Raw genomic sequence first — 19,647 nt, 5'->3', positions numbered from 1 at the left:
GTGATGTATCTCATGAGGGTTATTTATTATTATTTGTTAGGTTGTTCATGTGTGTCTTTACTCTGAGGGTTATTTGATTTTTACCTTTCACTCTAATTGCATCCAACCTCAGTACTATGATGCACATTTTGCACTTCAGTCTAATTTCTTGTAGACTGTTTTATTTGATTCAGGGATGGTTGTTCATTTGTCCTAATACATATTTAAAATGGCATCTTTTGCTGGGTTTTTTATGACACAATACCTATTGTGACCTTTTTGCATCTTGCACCTGGCAACTATTCCATATTACAAAAAACTCAAACTAACACTAAAGCTAATGAGAAATCCAAAACTACCATAACCTTGCTTCAAAAAGAGCTGGAGACTGAATCCCTGACCCTCTGGGTAGCGGATAACTTGCTCCACCTCCTGAATCAATTTCACTGCCTTTACAATATATCTGTGGCTATCATCTCAGCTCCAAGCAATAACCTTCAAACTGACTTTGGGATCCAGTTGGGAAAGCGAGATGACTCTTCCACTGATAAGATTTGCTTTGATACGAGGAAGCTATCTAGTGAGTCATCTCAGTCTCTTCACACACAAAGAAACCACGACTCTGCCTCCGCAGGAACCACACCAGAGGTGTATCAGCTTTCTTTGTATTTAATTCAGAAGTGTTCAGAGATAAACAGAAACAGGGGAAAAGTTTGGATAGTATTAAAGAAGGGACATTGCAGCCATCTCAAGGTGCTCAATCACCTCAGGAGATGTTTTTGCCTTAAAAAGTTAGCTTGACCACAGGTGTTCATGTTAAAGTGAATGCTTGTTCATCTCTGTACGCTGCCTATCACCCCCCATGTCAGCTGGGATTGGCTCCCCAGCGGCTCAGTGACTGTTATGTGGAGGATAAAGCTGTAGAGAACCAACAAATGAATTGTATATGTTGAAAACAAGGAATAGTCCAGGACATTGTAATAACTGCAATTTTACAATCGCTCATTGTTTCCATTGGAAAGAGACACGCTTTTTGATTTCAGCCCCTGATAATAAACTAATGTGTAGCTTAACATTTACATGTCTGACTTTTTCCACCATTAGAGCAAATAAGTACCCCCCAGTCAATGCACATTATGTCATTTCTGCTGCAACCTAGTTTGATGACACTGGGATGCAGCATTGGATCATGGGAATTGTTGCCAAAGCTTCGGCAGCAGAACACGCGGCAAATGTTAATGAGCAGTCGTGATCTACAGTAAATGTGGAAAAGTGTTAATATAAGATAAGATAGTCCTTTATTTGTCCCGCAGTGGGGAAATTTACATTGCTACAGCAGCAAGACAGTAAAGATAAAGATAATAAACATGCATCACCAAAAATGAAGATTACAATATAAAAAGATATTAACACTTAGACTATAAAAAAATAGTAAAAATATGAGTACACCACTCATTTTAATGCAGAACATACTGACAATTTGAAGTCTCGACAAAAGAGCAATGTGCACTGCAACCTTAACAGATACTAGAACAGTTGATTTGATTGATGAATACTAATCAACTACATCTGTGGTAACTATGGCGAACAGACTGAAAATGAATAAGATGAGTATGATTTAATGAGAGTCGTTGAGCTTTGCCTCAGCAGCATGTCATTTTAAAGAAGGAGCATAATTGTGTTGACATATTTTGTACGAGTACGCAGACTGGCGCTTTCTAGGAAAGTCTCTTTCAGCATCCATGTTGTGGAAAAGACTGGGATCAATATTCTCTGGTGTCCATTGCTGTCCTGGTGTGAAGCAATGGTGGCCTCCGATGTCAAAATCAAGGGACTTCCACACCACATTACATACAGTATTCATGATTCTCAATCGATAAGTGGCCACTCAATGGACAGTGAGAAGGCTGTGGTCACCAAATGAAAACAATATCTTTGACACGTGACTGAGTACATGCCAAAGGGATGCTGTAGGTACACTCACCACTACTTTTGAAGGACATTTTAATATGCATCCACTTGGACTACTTAAATCTTTATATGTATATATACATATACATATATATATATATATACATATACATATATATATATATATATATATATATATATATATATATATATATATATATATATATATATATATATACATATATATATATATATAAAAATTTTGACTGACACATTTGACTGACATCTTGTCTAGCAGCTCGGCTGTGACAACCACCCTCCCTTTTTTTTTTAAGAGTCATTAAATCAGATGTATACACTTACTTTTCGAAAAGCATCAGCGTTTAGAGCCGTGGGTTAAAATGCTGTGCGGTCACCTGTTCACCCTAATTCAATCTCATTGGCTAATGAGCAAAGCCAAAAACTGGAAAACCAGTCAATAAAAAAAGTCTAAATACTGGACTTACAGTTCAGGGACATGTACAGGACTAATGTTACCCCGTGTCTGGTCTAGCTTATGTTTTAGCAATGAGGACATTTTATGTTAGGACTGTGGACCTATAAAATATTTGTGGGACTTTTCTGCTCCCGAGTGACCAATTCTCTTCGTCCTAATTCATGTCGGTAGCTAACACTTACTCTGTGTGTCCAGGGCTCGTTGATAATTGCAGTGCCCTGAACTTATGACCCTTTACTTCTTTCACTGTACCTCACCCACATGAGCAGCACGTTCCCTTCCCGTGTTATTAATGTCGACTCAGCTCGAGGAATCTTCTCTTTATTGGTGGGGGGTGGGGGAGAGAGGAAAAATGGACGTGATTAAAGCCCATTGATTGTGAGATTTCTTCACAATCCATTGAGGAGAGCTCTAAGTGCCTGCTGCTACCTCATTTGGAGAAGAAACGAGGGGATAATGCACCCCAACAGTTGGGATGTCATTGGTTTTATGACACTGTTGTTGGCTGTCACTGTCTCCTCCATCATGACATTACGACATCTACAGGAGCTTTTATTTTTCCAGGTTGACTACTGACAGCACATGCTTGAATAGGTAAGAGAGACCCACCCAGCGTCTAGAGATTCAAACTGACAGGCAGAGAAGTGCACGGGCTATACACCACAATGTGATACCTCTGCTTCTCTTAGCTTTAATAGGAGTGAGTGCAAAATTACTTCCAATTAGACTTTTGTAGACAACATGCTGGCTATGCATAATAACAGTCTTTATCTTTCAACCCTCACTTTTCACCCACTGTTTTTGCAGCTAGGAAATTGTCTTGCCTCTCCTCTGTCTTTTCAGCGGGTCATTTTGTGAGTATATGTCTGGAATATTAAGAAAGGGAATGTTGAGTCTTCTGTGATTCTTGCATGTTTACAACACACACATAGAGAATGCACATGTGTGTCATATTTAATGATCCCGTCATATTTTGGCCCCGTTTTGACCCACTTAGTGAGTGAGGACGTTATTTACAACATTGTTCGCAAAAGAATACTTTGTGTGGAGATGGTAAGCAGCAAGATGTCTCTCGTGAACCAAGCACCTGACAGCCAGCACGCTGTGCTAGAGATGCCATGTCCCATGGAACGCAACATCTGTTTCCATTAGGTCCGATTATAGCAACACTCTGCCTCCGAATACATAAACCAAGCTTAAGCGCTACAGGCGTCACATGCTGATGACTTCACTCTCCATCTGCCACAGTTTGAATAATGGTGAACGAAAAATGTCCAATTCATTGGAGAGTGAAATGCAATCACATAGACTTTCACTGTGGAGGCACATTGAGCTGCACAGCTTAATCTAAGATTTTTCTGAGAATTGTAATACAAGGATGGAGACAGCTGCTGGTTCTCTTGAGGAGTTTACATGGGTCTAGATAAGATTTACACAAAATATCAGTGGGTATTGAGGCAGTGGAGGGCTGAGAAATGTTCACAAAATAAACGCTCAAGCAAACATCATAGGTTTCGTGCTAAAGCTTGTTTCATAGTCACTCAATTTAAGCAATGCTTTCAGTTTCAAGAGCCTGGAGGGTTATTTTTTGCAAACAGGACATTTCTTCATTCTAATGAATTCTAATTCTAATGTCTAAACTAATGTCCTGCTAACCTCTATCTACAGTAACCTAATGTGTCAAAGACAACATGCTTTACAGGTTAGAAGTAAAAAGGCCTGTAAATACAGAACTTAAATTATAGTTTATAACTTGAAGTTATAAACTATAATTTAAGTTTATAAGTATTTAACCCCTTAACACCAAGCGTATCGCAGATGACACGTTTGCACAAGCACACTTTGCATGACCGTAATTACGCAAAGGTTTGTGCTAACGGAAGACTTCCAACGGTTTCTGAAAGCCTAAAGTTAACATGTGGTTATTACGGGAATTTCACCTGCACTGTTGCAGGAAGCAGGCGAATCCACGCCTCTGACACCAGAGAGCAAAGTCAAAACATGTCATCCTAAATATGTTTTATACTGTTTGAACATACACAATCTGGTGTTCATGTACAGCTGTGTTTTTTTTTTAAACTTTTAGTTTTTCTTAATTTTAGTTTTAATACACTACTTTGACATGCACTAAGTAAATAACTGCCAGACATTGAAAGTTATTCTGGAAAAATGGGCAAAAGCACTTAACCTACAGGATCATTTTCTGGGCCGTTTTTGGTTAAAATAAGCACAAAATATTGTAATTTTTTATTTTTATTGATTAAGTAAATGGCTGAATAGAGGTGCAGACACTGTAGTGCCACAACTATGCGGTTCATAGTGGGTTTCCTCCGAGTACTGCAGCTTCCTCCCACAGTTCTAAGACGAGCAGATTGGGGTTAGGTTAATTAGAGACTCTAAATTAACCTCTGATGTGAGTGTAAATGGTTGTGTCTCTGTATGCTTGCCCTGTGATCGGCTGGGTGACCCGTCTTCTCATCCAGGGTTAGCTGGTGTTGTCTCCAGGGCATGTGCATAATAGCTAGAGGATTAGATTAAGCAGTAACATATTCATATAATCTACTTGCAAACATAAAATACAGTCAGTCTCTTTACTGTAGATAACTGGCCAAAATACAACATAATCATAATCTGCTTATGACAATTGTTATTTTAGCTGCTAAACAATGACCTGTTGTTTCAACAAGGCTGGTGTTTGTATAATCAAACAAGAATGTGATATTAAAACTAGACACGGATAGAAATTAAACTAGATATTGTTTTGTTTCATATTGTGGGTGATACTAATAATGATACAAATGCAATGAGATGAATTAGATTTTTCATCGGACAAAAAAAACATTGTCCAGTTGTTTATTAAATATCTATAAAACTACATTACAACCATGCAATGGTGGAGAGATACACCGCTAGACCCCAGGCAGCTGCTGGCTGGAGAGTATAACTGCTGTGGCATTACAAACCCTGGCCAGGGGCTCTCTGTGGAGCTCTGATTGACTGAGCAATGTTTAATGATGCTGGTGTGTAATGATGGTTGGCATGAAATGATGCTATTTATATGCAGCAGAAGCGCCTACCTTGTGTTTATGGCATGAAATGTCAAGGGTGTTTCTCCCCTCAACATCTTGTCTGCTGCAATGAGACACAACAAAGACTGGGCTGTGTGCAGTTTCTTTTAAGTGATGGTGTGATCAAAATGGAAATGACAACCGAGTTTCGTTGCCTGTTTTGCAAAATGGTGGGTGGATGTAGATATGACATGTCCGGAACAACGCATTTTCATCCAAAATGTCACTTTTATAATTACCAGAAAATTAACCCTATTAACCTCAAAAAGTCTTGTAACTAAGTGCTTTTGTCCATTTTTCCAGAAAAACTTTCAATATCTGGCAGATATTTACAAATTACTGCATGTTAAATAGTGTATTAACAATTTAAGTTGAAGAAAAACAAAAGGTTTTATTTAAAGAAAACAATGTAGTTGTACAATGCAACGTATGCTTGAGCGAACGCGTTGTTTACGCGTGGTGTTAAAGGGTTAAGAATGGTTGTGACTGTTAAATTGATATTACGCCATTGTGGGCTCTGAGCTCAAACTGAAATGTATTAGAATGTAAGAAAAGAGGAAGTCTGAAAGATCGGTTAATAGTTGTATCACAAGCTGCACTTAATAAAAGTACTGCTGTGCACAAATAAAGCACAGGCTATAGATGACTTTGCCAAGATCTTAATGAAAAATGCATAAAACCATTTCTGCAATAGTTTGTTCCTATACACACAGAAAGTGAGTAGGTGAAATTCAGCTTGTAGAATAGACTATAAACGCATAAAAGGCAAATAAAAATGAAAACGGTAAAAAAACAATTATACAAGCAGTTGCTAAGTCACTCAACAACATACATCATCCTATCAATTGAAGAAGTTGTGTGGCAGTCAGTGCCTCGGAGGGTTTCACATTGACTTTTCATTACACTGCCTCCATGCGCCCAAACACAGTTACAGTTTATAGATGAACCTTCACCACTGAAATGAAATGTGCCCACATTGCAACACACTAAAGCACGGGTGTCCAATTTCTTTTTCTTTTTTTTAAATGAGGGCCAGATTTGATAATGTGAAGATTTCAGACCTTTTTTTAACACTAAAAGTTACATACAAATACATTGTTTTATAATCATTTTACTTTCATTGTCACAATGATCAGTTTTAAATGGCAATGTAACCAAATCTAAGCCACGCAGGAGTGAAAAAACAAAGAATTTCTGCCTTTCTATCACATCTGGTGTCAGATATCATCGGTGTTGGTCAAGTTACTTGGAACTAGTAATTAGTAACTGATTACTTAAGTAATTACTAAAGTAATCCAGTTACTTTACTGATTATGTATTTCCAAAAGTAAGTAGTTACTTTGGTAGTTACTAGTTACTTTTCAAAAACATGATGTACAACCTGAATACACTAAAGCAATAGACCTTTCAGCCTAATTCTATTATTTCTGCATATTCCATCATATAAAATTGAATCAAATAAAACCGTCTCCTTTTCAAAACTCCTTTTTATTACATGCGTTTCTGCCCATCAGTGGATATCATAATAAAGGACCGATGGATGTGTGTGTCTGTCATGGGACTCTAGTTTTAAAGCTAAACTCCAGATGAGCTAATGAGAATGACATGTTACTTGGACTTGCCTGCTTTAAAGCATCAAGCAACCATCACTTTATGAGATTCACAAGGTTAGATGTTATTTGACAAGATGTCTGCTCTAAATAAACAAGTTCTCAAGATGCATCACACACACACAAACACACGCACACACACACACACACGCACACACAGATCCCATTGTGCTAGAAAACAAGATGGCTGAAGAAAAACCCACACCAAGAAGCAAGATGAACGTGGAACAAACAGTGTTTCAGTTATGACCTCAAGAGAAATCCTCAAGAGGGCGACAGAGGTTGTGCACTGGAGCTATAAATGTGATGATTTATAACTATGGAATATGAAGACGTGCGTTATCGTCACAACCCCGAGGACGCATCATAGACATAATACATTGCCTAGCTCCTTACACTAACCTTAACCATCTTACCTAAGCCCAGTTCTAACCCTAAAACCAGGTCTTAATCCTTAAAAAAAAAAACACTTTAAAGTTGTGGGAACCAGACACAAATGTCCCCACAAAGATAGGTTTTTATGTTTTTGGACCTTACAAAGATATAAATACAAGTGTAGTACACACATACACACACCTTCTTCCTCAGAAGCCCCATGTGACTACTATACTGGGTCTTTGCCTTGTCTTTAGCAGAACTGATGGCATCACTGAGAGTCGACAAAGGTCTTGCTAATCACAGCTGCAGCATTATTGGAACATTTCTCACCTATCTGTGAAAAGAAAGGGCTGCATCAGCATCATTACCCTTTTTTGTTCCACTTGCCCAGATTTCCAGATTTGCTTTTCAAAAGGGAACTAATTTTGCTGCAAAGAAGAAGAAAGAAAGAAAGAAAAATAACTACAGTTGTGTCAGAAGAAAACGCATTACTTTGCTGTTACTATCATCATTAACAGGGCAGGGATTGGTCTCTATGGATGCAACACAAAGCAGTCTGTTCCAAACACAGAGAGTGTAAGGTAGTTGCATAGTTGCAAGAATAATATAAAAAGGCAAAACCCACATATTTTGATGTACTTTTGCACAGCAAGTGAGAACGTTAATTAATTAATTAATTTTTCGATAAATAGGTGGTGAATGGTGGTAACAGCAGGGTAAAGCTTGGGGCATTTTTTTTTAATTTTATTTAAAAGTGTAGAGGCAGATATGAAACGATGGGGAGAAGAGACCACGATCAAAACCCTTATGCGGCACAGATCAGTGCCATCATTTGCCATGGGAATAATACACAACTCCTTATATGGACATCCTTGAGGTGTGTTTTTAGAGGTCACATATTCAGGCTTCTTCTTTTTTTTTTATCTTCTTATGTGTTGAGTCAAAGTTATGATTCATTTTATATCACATTTTTAGTAGTGATATAAAGTAGCAATAATTGTGCAGAAGTAACAAAAAAGATTGTTTTTCTTTTCTTTTTGTTCATGAAAATGAGCCAAGTGAACTTTGAACTGTGACACATTTCCAAATTTCACAAATTCAATCTAATTTTAAACAGTTTGAGTACTTTTTGCTCAGCTGTGATTATACACATATTTGGTGAAGATGAAAAAAAAAAGATTGCCTATAGGTTGTGCTGGAATAAAAGGATACAGACAATGATAAGACACTCTATATTGTCTTATAGTCTCTGTATATACTGTAGGTTTTAACATAGTAATGGAAAGGGTTCTTTAGTTAAATGTCCTAAAACTATCCAGGCATCAGAGCCTCACTTTCACAAGACATTTGGACAGTGATGGATGATGTATGAAAGAGTGCAGAGTTGAGTTTCCGACAGGGACGTGCAGTCATGATCTAATGCTAAGATGAAGTAAACATGTCATCATAATCACATATTTAAAAATGTATGATTAAGTGCAGACATTATCCACTTCTCAAAAACACATTCTTTCATGGATACACAGTGAGAAGTATCCACAAATCCACAAGCCAATCATGACTGTCTTTGTGTAAGATCATTTTAGTAAAATTACACCATCATGAGTTGCGTGATTAGAGCAAATAACATTTCATGTTTGATAAGGACAATTAGCACTCAGAGGCCCACCTACTATGCAGCCGGGAGGGAACGACTTCATGAATACATTATGTGATGAATCCGATTCATCCTCCTCTTGTCTCTGGTCGTGCTTCAGCCAGTCTTTGTGGAAATCTGCAGCCTGGCATTTTCTGGAAGAAAAAGTGACCTAATCTTATTTTCAGGCCTGTTATAAATCAAGTTGTTCCTTTTCTTATTCCTATCAATATTTCCTTGAATTGTTTAGTACAGTCGTCCGCAGTGTCTGTGACTGCTTTCCTTCCTGAACCTGAGTGAGACGCTTAACGGTTACACATCTGTCAATCAGCCACTCTGGAAAAGTGCACTCAAATATAACTGCCTTTGTTTTACTTTACCGTGTTATTGGCTTAAACATAGCACTGTAGCGTCATTTGATAGTGTAAAGTTTCTCTTGACACTAACCTGTGACTTTATTGCAAGGTTTCTCTGTCCTGGTCCCGTGGACGTTGTTTCCCATCTCCAACACACCTGATTCAAATATTCAGCTCATCAACACAACTGCACAAGCCTGCTAACGACCCATTATTAGAATCAGGTGTGTTGGAGCAGGGAAACATCTAAAACATGGAGAGCAGTGGGTCCACGGGACCAGGACTGAGAAAAACACTGCTTTATTGAACAATAAAGTTGTACAAGACAATGGGGTTTAGTTTGACAATAATATTTTGTAAGGCTGTCAATTACTGTCAAGATACAATTTTTTTTTTACTAATTAATCTCACATTTTGAAATTCACTAATCTAGATTAATCGTAGATTAACTAAATGAATGAGTAATCAGACATTCTTTAATTGTACGTTCCTTTTTAAACACAGAACTACACATAGAACTACGTGATTTCTATCGAGTGCCAACCAGGTCATCTTAAAATAAAGGCTCAGCGTGGATGACTGCCATCATGTATGCAACAAGAACATGTGTTAACATCACAACAGAAACATCCACCTGAGAAGGTCCTTAGAAACTCAGACATTCACATTTGTCATGAGAGAGAACAGTGGGAATGGAAGTTGCCGGGCAGCTGCCAGCATATTACGGGCACTATCGATGCCTGGAGTGGTTCATTTGACAGTCAAGGCAATGGATCGCAACTTCCAGTCATCATCAAAAAATTGTGCCGTGACACAGCATAAAACTTTTGTTTCATCCATAGTTCCGTCGCTCAGCTTCTTAAAATTAAACCTTCCGCCCAACAATCCCTCGCCTCTCTCCATCTTAAGATACTATCTCTATCTCTTTTATTTGACTGACTGCAGGCAAGTGACTGTTTTGCACGGATGGTTTCCAGCTTCCATGTCAGAGTCGGTGCCCACCAGAAGTAAACAAACTTGCGTTCATTATTTTATCGTTTAATCTCGGCTGTATTAATCGCAACGATTAACACGTTAACTTTGACGGCCCTAATATTTTGTTGAGCTAAAGTGCAATGTTTTGGACTGCATATAGAAGCATGAGTCAGACTTCCTTACCGATCTGATATTTGATTACGAGAGAAATATGTCCTCATTTTACATTCATATTTTTCAGTCCTATTACGTGAAAACTCTGCCCTTGCACTGTGTCCCCAGCTCACACACAAATGTGCTCTGCTGCTGTTGAAAAGGTTCAGTCTGTGCTCAGACATTCTGCTGCCGGACAAAGGTCCCCTACTTCAGTTTGAGTCAGTCTCCTCAGACTCACGCTGCTTCCTGTGCTGCTGCAAAACGCATGCTCTCAGATTGCTGCCCTCGTAAATGGATTGAGGGAGTGCTTCTCACTTTCATGCTGCTCTACAGAATATGCTCAATACGCTGACAGCATAGTTAGCACGCATTAGCTCAGTGGGTAAGATGGACTTACTTACTATATTACATAACTCCCACTGTGACCCTGAATGGCTAGTGACTGGATGGAGAAAGTGAAGCCAGCGTGGCCACTAGGGGGAAACAGTAAACATTTTCCTTCAGTCCTTTGTGGTAAGTCCTCACCAACACAGCATTACATCCATTTTGGAAATTACAGTCCCATCAAACAGATGATAAAGATGGGTATGATTTAGGGACGTGTCTATAATTTGATTTAAAGTGGATGTCATATAAAATATAGACACAAATACAGTGTTACACTTCGAGTAACAAAGTACAAATACTTTGTTACTAAGTCCAAAGTTCACATATCTGTACTTTACTTTGTTATTTATATTTCTAGCAACTTTTACTCCACTACATGTCCTCTAACTATCATCGTTACTCTTTACTACCAAATAAAATCAGAAGAAGAAGAGCTGGTAAAAGTCTGTATTAATATAGAGCTTTTCTAGTCTTGATGAGCTGCGTTACACTGTAATTTTTCCATTCACACAGTCAGGAATTGAACCCACAGCTTTCCAGTTGAAAGAAAACTTGAAAATAACTTTTGAAACTGAAGTACAGTAAATGTCACATATTTTAAGACTTTTATTGAAGTAATATTATAAACTTCTTCAACCTCTACCAAAGTGATTTTCTGGTGAGATACAAGACTGCTTAAAAGGCTTAACATCATTTCACAAAGCAACAGGTGACATCACGGTGGGTTTTTCATTTCCGAACTCCCATTCCAACATCTGTCTTTTTTTTTTATGCATACTTTACTACTTTAATGCTACTTTACAGGCAATTTGGGCTGATTTTCAACTTTAACTTGTGCATATCCCGATAATATTTTAATGGCAATATAACTTTCTTCAAATTCCATTATGGAATAAATATGCACTGAAATAATATTTTTTGCTTTTCCATCAGACATTTAATTAGACTATTTCTCTAAAAGCATTTACTGTAGTCACACCCTGCCAGCAAGTCAATCAGGATTATTGAGTGTAAATGAGGAACAGTCTGGTGGAGACAGTCTGAGTCAGGATAGCTGACCGCCTGCTGAATCTCGTTTTGCAATCCCTCCAAGATAAGACCTGTCAGCAGGTTTTATGAATTTCAGGGGCATTTTAAGTTACATATTAATAATTGATGTTAAAAAAAATCGGGGTGAAATCAAAGTCATATTTAGTGATATGATTGAACTGTCCAAATGAAATGTCTAATCTGCTTTCCCTTTCTACTTTCAAGCTGAAGCCCTAAAAGCAATCGCAGCGCCTTAGACAGTGACAAGGGTTTGCTCTCTTACGCTTGAGAGAAAGAGCACTACCCTGTAATGCACTTTTGCTTTGTGTTTTTCATCCACCTTTTCATAAGTGTCTGGCTGCATCCATTTCTCCACCTCTTCCTCACAATCAGTTGCATCAACTTCACGGCAGCAGATGCTTTGAAACATGTTTGAGGTGCTAATCAGTGATCACCAACGGCTACAGCCTTGATCAGTTGCTGCTGCTTTATTCCTCTTTTGTGTTTACTTGATATTTTCTTTTTTTTTTTACCATCTGGGGTTTGGGGCAGTTTTTAAAGATAAAGTTGTTTTCTGCATCTAAAGCAAATGATTTACAGGCTACGGTAATTTTCTGTTTTATTGGTTTTATTTACCAGCTTGACTTTTATACATTAATGCAACACATGGCTTATTAAAAAACATATGTGAACAGCGATTCATTCCATCACCTCTACACACACACACACACACACACACACAGAGTTGGCATTTATTTAAACCTGCTTGTAATTCAAATGAGTTAAATACATTGCAGTCATGACGACACTGCAGACATCTTCCTGCACGATAATCTACCATGGAAGGCTGCTTTGGGCTAATTCCTCTGCCATTATCATAATTTTCCTCAGGTTGTCTGTCAGATGATTTGTATTCATAATGAGTTTGGAGTAAATTAATATTATGTGGTAGGCCAAACGAGCACAGAGCCAACATTTGTGAAATGCACATTGTTAACTGAGTCACCACGGCTTACAGGTTTGTGCACTGACAAAAACACAACCACCTTTGTAAATATTTTATCGGGTAAAAACAAAATCTAATGAACATGAACATTAATTGTTGTCGTTTGAGTCTAATGATACATAATTTACATTTTGGTTGACTGTTTGGGGGTTACTGATCTATAAATATGCACATTAGAAGCTTTGTTGATAGATTTCCTAAGCTGTTGTAAATTGTTGTGCAACTCTATGATTTTGAATAATTCCCGAACTTAAATCACCACAGACTATGGTCCCTACTCTTGGATGTGTTCAAAAGGTGCACAAGAACCTGTTTCATCATCATGTGGAAAAGATTGGTTTGGCTTAGTCACTCAAACAACTTTGGCAGGTTTACAGTTTTTTTTTTACAGTTGCTAACAAGTTTTTTGTCAAAACTAAAACTCTTCACACAGTCAGCAAAACAGAATTCTATGTGGCACAAAGGATGAGATAAGGACTACAGTCATTAACCATGTGGTGAGACATAGATTCTCTTTGAGATGGGCTGATTTAAGGGCGCAGCCAAATGTGCAACGTTCAACAGTTGCATGAATATTGATAATTTTCTGGGCAACACAACAGGTGAAACATGTATCTCTCAATGAATAAACCATTTTAGAGTACACAGTGTTTATATTAACATCTACTGACATTGCTGACATATAGATCAATTCCTACAAGAGGGAGGGGCTGATTTGTGGGGTTTGACTTTTGCATGGGGGTGAAAACATTGTCTCACCCCCCTGTGTAACCAACAATACTGTGGTGTGATATGCAGAGACAACAGACTACATACAGCAAGTGGAAGACAATAGCACCAAGCCTGCGATAAAGTCAAACAACAAATCACATGGGCTCAATTATAGTATCTGACCACTTTAATTACACATAATCTGGGCTGGAGTTACATAGGAGCTGAGCTCACATAAAAGTAAAGTCATATATCTATGTATAACAACCATTTTTCATTGCCTATCATTTACATAAAAGAGATAAACAATCAAACAGCATGTTTTCCAACCAGCAGCGATATGCAGTATATTATACCAACAATGTGGATTTTACTTTGGCTATTTTATTAGGAAAGTAGAGAGAACGAAAGGTGAAGCAGTACCATACAAAGTACCATTTAAAATAAAATGGAGAACGTTTCAAGGTCATGGTCAAATCCATTTATATAGCACATTTAAAACCAAACCCTGTTGCCCCAAAGTTTTTTTACATGCTCGTGTGTGAAAGAACTCCTTGATCCATTTGTTCAGGTAAGATCTCTTCAATAGCCAAGCAGACATACAAGTATATGTGTAGACTATGTATGTCCAAAACACTCAGTGGAAGAAAGGTCATTTGGGCTACAAACCTCTCACTGGACCCGACAATACAGAGAGACTCAATCATTTCTTGGATGAGCTCCATGATCAACTTGTGCCAGCAGGGGAGAGAGGTCAAAGGGCAAGAAACGGACTGGTTTGCTGCACATCCCAGGATGTCTGTCCTTTTCCCTCCTGAACACCATAGAGGAGTTTTTCTCCAAGCTTTATGACCGCTCTCCACATGACCAGCTGTCCTTACTGGACGCCATGAATGTGGAGATATTTCCCCTGAATCCTGCCATGCAGGGTTGGATAAGACATTTTTCCCAAGGTGCATTGCCAAGGAAGATATAAGATGTGATGTTACTGAAAACGTGGCAAAGTAGAGAAGCGAGGGAGTGAATGAGTTATTCACCTTGAAAGGATGTATAACACATAAATGTGAATGAATGCAGTGCTGATTCATGCTTGTTACAAAATAATACAATCATTAGCGCAGATAACATGTTGTTAGTTGCAGTTCAGTGTGCTAAGTGTTTGCTTATTTTAAAACATGTGTGATGTGCTTGGTTGGTGAGAAAGAGAATGTGGGTAATGCAGACTGTGTGAAGAGTTTTGAAAGCTTCAGTATTGACCAATGCTTTGATCCTTGATGTCCTGGTTCCATTAGTAAAGAAACAAAAGGAAACAAACAACAACAACTATTAGTGACAGAGACTTTTACAGTACATGTCTAAAACGCTCTAAGATGTTCCGATCGCTCCACAGGACCTTTATGCCACCACCTTGGAGTTTTTTTGTTTTACTTCCTGGGTAAGTTGACCTGGAGGTTGAATAAACTTCACTTTTCATCTCAATGGGTATATGCTTTGGTTCCTTATAATGACTCAAGCACCTTCACAAACACAATTCAAAAGGTGTTTAGCACACTTTTCATGCGGTTTTCACGCACTTCACCTGAAGTGCCACTTCTACAATGCATCGTTTCCAAAATCAGATCTCGCAGACACTAATGCTGTGTTTAATAAAGCCATCACTTACAACAGACTCGGGTTTAGAGAAGAATACTTTTTAAAGTGGGGACCTTGGCCAGGATTTAGTCAATAAAGTTTTAAACCGAAACGTCATTATTTGAGTGGGTTTTTGAAAGTCTGTGCAGCAGGCTGACACTGACCTGAATCTGATCAGTGACTGGATTCAGCAGGGATCATCATTTATCCTGTGGCACACTGCTTGCACTGTACTGGATTTGTTCCCTATACTGTCCTCCTCTAAACACGAATGGCTCTGCTTGTCGAAACAAATGCAAGACAACGACGTGGTGCAGCCCCCCAAAACAATCTAGTGGCCAGAGATATTGAGACATCATGTCATGAACATCCGGAAATAACATGGATGTTGCTTCTTGACTATTTCACTGTGTGATGCAGTGTTTTCAACTGATACCAGATCACGTCATCCTCATCACTGCTCACCAAAGGCATGTTCGGTCATTTGTTTGTTTATTTATTCAATCTTTCAAGAACAATTGTTAAGGGTGTGATCTGTGGAACAGCTGCACATAGGAATTACAAGTATGCACATCAATATTATCGATAAATTCTGATTATAGAATTATGTTAGGCAAAATAAGCTTGAGCTTCAGTCTACACCTCTTCCGCCTATTTCTTTTGTGTAGACTGCTGCTATTTAATTCACAAGTATGTGTGTTTAATATGTGTCAACACAAATGTAACAAACTGCTAACAAACTAACTAACTTCTGTTTTACATTACACATTTTTAGTTCTTTTATTAAAATAAACATAAATGAATGAACAATGACAGCCCAGCTCATGTTTGAATACTTCTTGACAGGACTTCTAATAAAAAAACAACAACCCTGAAATACCCGATGAAGTATCAGCTTCACGGGGTTTGATTTGTTTCCACATTACAAATGGAGGCTCTATTGTCTCTGTGTGAATTAAAGGGGCTTTTAATTTCATTGCTCCAACAACAGTTAGAAACAACCGATCATTAAAACAGTCAGTATTAAACCATGTGGGGGTCATAATGTTGGAGCGGCAGATACTGTATCTGTGCAGCAAAAGATGATTAGGAATAAGGCTGTGATTAAAAAAAGAAAAGAAAAGAAACACACAAGACTGTGGTGATAACACAATTCTTGACCTTGTGTGACCGGGGAGTGCACTGATGCTGTGGGAAACTGAGAGGCTTTGGTGGAGCTTTGGTTTGGTTTGAGCTCTCTGAGTGCTTTCTCTACCCATACTATATTATATTCATATGATACTACAAATGTGCATGCTCTGTTTTTATTTTGGACCACTGGGAACCCTGTGTATACATTTGAGGAGCTTAATATTACAGCAATTTGTTATTAATTGAGTAATACTAATTCATTATGATAAGAATCAATGTCTCCAGGTGCGACATTCATCTGCTTCCCATTCAAATGTATAACATATTTCAAGTGAATTTGAAGGAGAAAAAGAAGGAAAAGAAGGTGCAGCTTGATGACATAAAAGCAAAAAGTGTTTTTGTTACTGTTCCCAAGTGTTATTGTGATATTTGGATCTAAGTAGAGATCCAAATATCACTGTTTATCCAGTGCAGTGTACCTTCATTCAGAAGGTAAAGCTACATTTTAGTCAAGTGATTTCTAAATGTCATCCTTTATTCACTGACTCTTTGTTATCAGTGCATTCATTTGCATTTACCTTTTATTAACTACCGAGGCATAAAAAAAAACCTTTGCTGCAATGATTCAATTTTCTGTTTTCATTTAGGTTTTCAAAAAAGGTGCATTTACAACAGACTGACTGAAAGCCACCCGTCTGCCTTTCAGGTTATTGTTTTGATGTATTACCCACAGCTTTGCATGTTTTGTTTACTCTCACTCTCATCAACCTGGTTTCCAGCAGATGTTTTCCTCACATTTGCTCGCTCACATATCTAATGGTTGCATCATGTCACAGATTGGTCTGCAGGTGAGGAATAGCTGTGGGTGCAAATGGAGCTCTAATGTGTTGAAGTGAGTTATTTGCTGTGTTAGATTTAAAGCAGACCACTTACTTTGTGTGAAAAGCTATTGCGAGCGATTAGGAACAGGAGACCTATTTCCTCTCTGGGCTGTGCAGAGCTTTTTACTATTATTACTATTTTACTGTGGGTGGTTTATTTGAGATTGGTTGCTGCTGTGGAGCAGAACAGCTGAGTCACTGAATGTCTAGATCTTCTTGTTCTATCTGCTTCTCTCTTTAGGGGTCACCAGAGCGCGGGGTCTGCCTCCCTCTTGTCCTCTCCCCTGTGTCCTCCTCTGTTACACCAACTGTCCACACGTCCTCCTTCACAGCATCCATGAACATTCTCTTTGGTCTTCCTCTTTTCTTCCTGCCTGGCAGCTCCATCTTCAACATCCTTTGTCCGATATGATCACTATATGTCCTCTAGATTTTACATAATGTGCCATACAGTTCTAAATTATTTTGTGTCACTGTGAATAATGACTAATTGTCCTGTTGTGCAAATGTTTTTTTTTTTCTTATTTGAAAATTGTGGTTCAGAAAACAACCTTTGGTTTTAGATTTATTTTATATATTGATATAATTACTATAACGACTTGCAGGGCTCGTCAGTAAGAACTACAGTGAACACAAGAAATTCTTGCTGTGAAATTTAGCATTATTTCTATATTTAGGAGGGCAGAGTTTCCCCAATCTATCCATAGACTGTATATAAAAAAGGACAATGGCTGCAATAAGAACACCAATTGTGAAGCATCAAGATCTGTGATTTGAGCGACACCGCATCAGTTTTTTAACCCTGTAAACTCATAGTCATTATCTTCCTACTGGACGATACCCAATGTGCTGTGCTTTATCATCTAAATGTTAGAGTAATTTTCAATTTTGGACTCATCTGGAAATGTTTACACACATTTAATGCACAAACAGATTGCCACTGGAGCTGGAACAACATTTTTAAAGCTGGTGTAGACTCAAAACCTAGTATATTATTGCTCACCACTTGGTAAATGGTCTGTATTTATACACTGATTTTCTGGTCCTGATGACCACTCAAAGCTGCAGTTTTTCCATTCACCCGTTCACTCACACATCCATAAACATCTATGTGCAGCACAAACCTTTCATACCCATTCACATGGGGCTAGGTGCCTTGCCAAAGGACACATCGGCATGTAGACTATAGCCGGGAATCAAGCCCACAATCTGCACAAATCATCACTAGAGCCTCCTTCCTTTGTTTTTTTAACCATTATAGATCGCACACGTTATTTAATTAAACTGTAGGCATTTTCACCTCAAAATCCCCAAAAAATGTTGATAAAAACAGCAATTCAGAGTTTTCTTTGACAAACAAGCTCAGTGTTCATCCTCCTCATAGCACTAACCTTTCAGTGGTCCTGAAAATGGAACAGCCAGGGTGTTTTTATAATTCTGTGACTTTACATGTAGACATTTTACAGTAATTATTAGCTTTGGTGAAACAGCCTTACTTTCTACTATTATTTTGTGATGTTTATAATTAATCTATATTTTAGGTTTAAGAAAATGAAAAATGTTCTTCTTTCATACTCATTTGCATGAGAAATGAGCTGAAAAAAAACGTGTGAATGATGCATATTGTACTGACAATGGGCTCCATATTCACCAAATAGACACACATTTCAACACTGGTCACAAGTGGGAACATAAACAAAGATCATTGATTGAGTTTCTCCTTCTGCAGATTGAAAAAAAACAAACCAAAACAAACAATTCTCTGTGGTTGTCCGGCATGCTTCACCGCTGCGCATCATGCCAATAAAATCCTGTTTGTTATAGGCAATAAAAGAGTTGCTATTATTCATCAATTTCTGAGACCCAAGAGAGAGGAGAAAATGTCGGCACAGGTTTGGATTGTAATCATAACCAGCGAGCAGCAGTGCGTAACATGTTCTGTATAAAGATGAGAATCACGCAGAAAAAAAAAGAATGAATGAATGAAAGAAAGAAAAAACCTGCACCATGAAATTCTAATGAAAGACCAAGTGAGAGAAGGAAGATGACTTCAGATGTGTGTCAGATACAATAAGGTCACATTTTGCTTCTGGATGTTTGAGTCACTGTGCAGGAGTATAAGTGCAACAAGGCCAGTCAAATTACCTTCAGAAAATGGCTGGGTGCTGTGTGGCAAATGGAAAAGGATGAATTTCATTGCACTGATTTATGTGGAGATATGATCAGAAAATGAAGATATTCTGCTTTTTTTTTATATTTGTGCTATGCATTCCAAAAGTACACACAGAACCTTGGCTGGAGATGG

This window comes from Solea senegalensis, linkage group LG5 (genome assembly GCF_019176455.1).
Source record: "Solea senegalensis isolate Sse05_10M linkage group LG5, IFAPA_SoseM_1, whole genome shotgun sequence".
Classification (NCBI taxonomy): Eukaryota; Metazoa; Chordata; class Actinopteri; order Pleuronectiformes; family Soleidae; genus Solea; species Solea senegalensis.
This window is presented reverse-complemented; position numbering follows the sequence as displayed.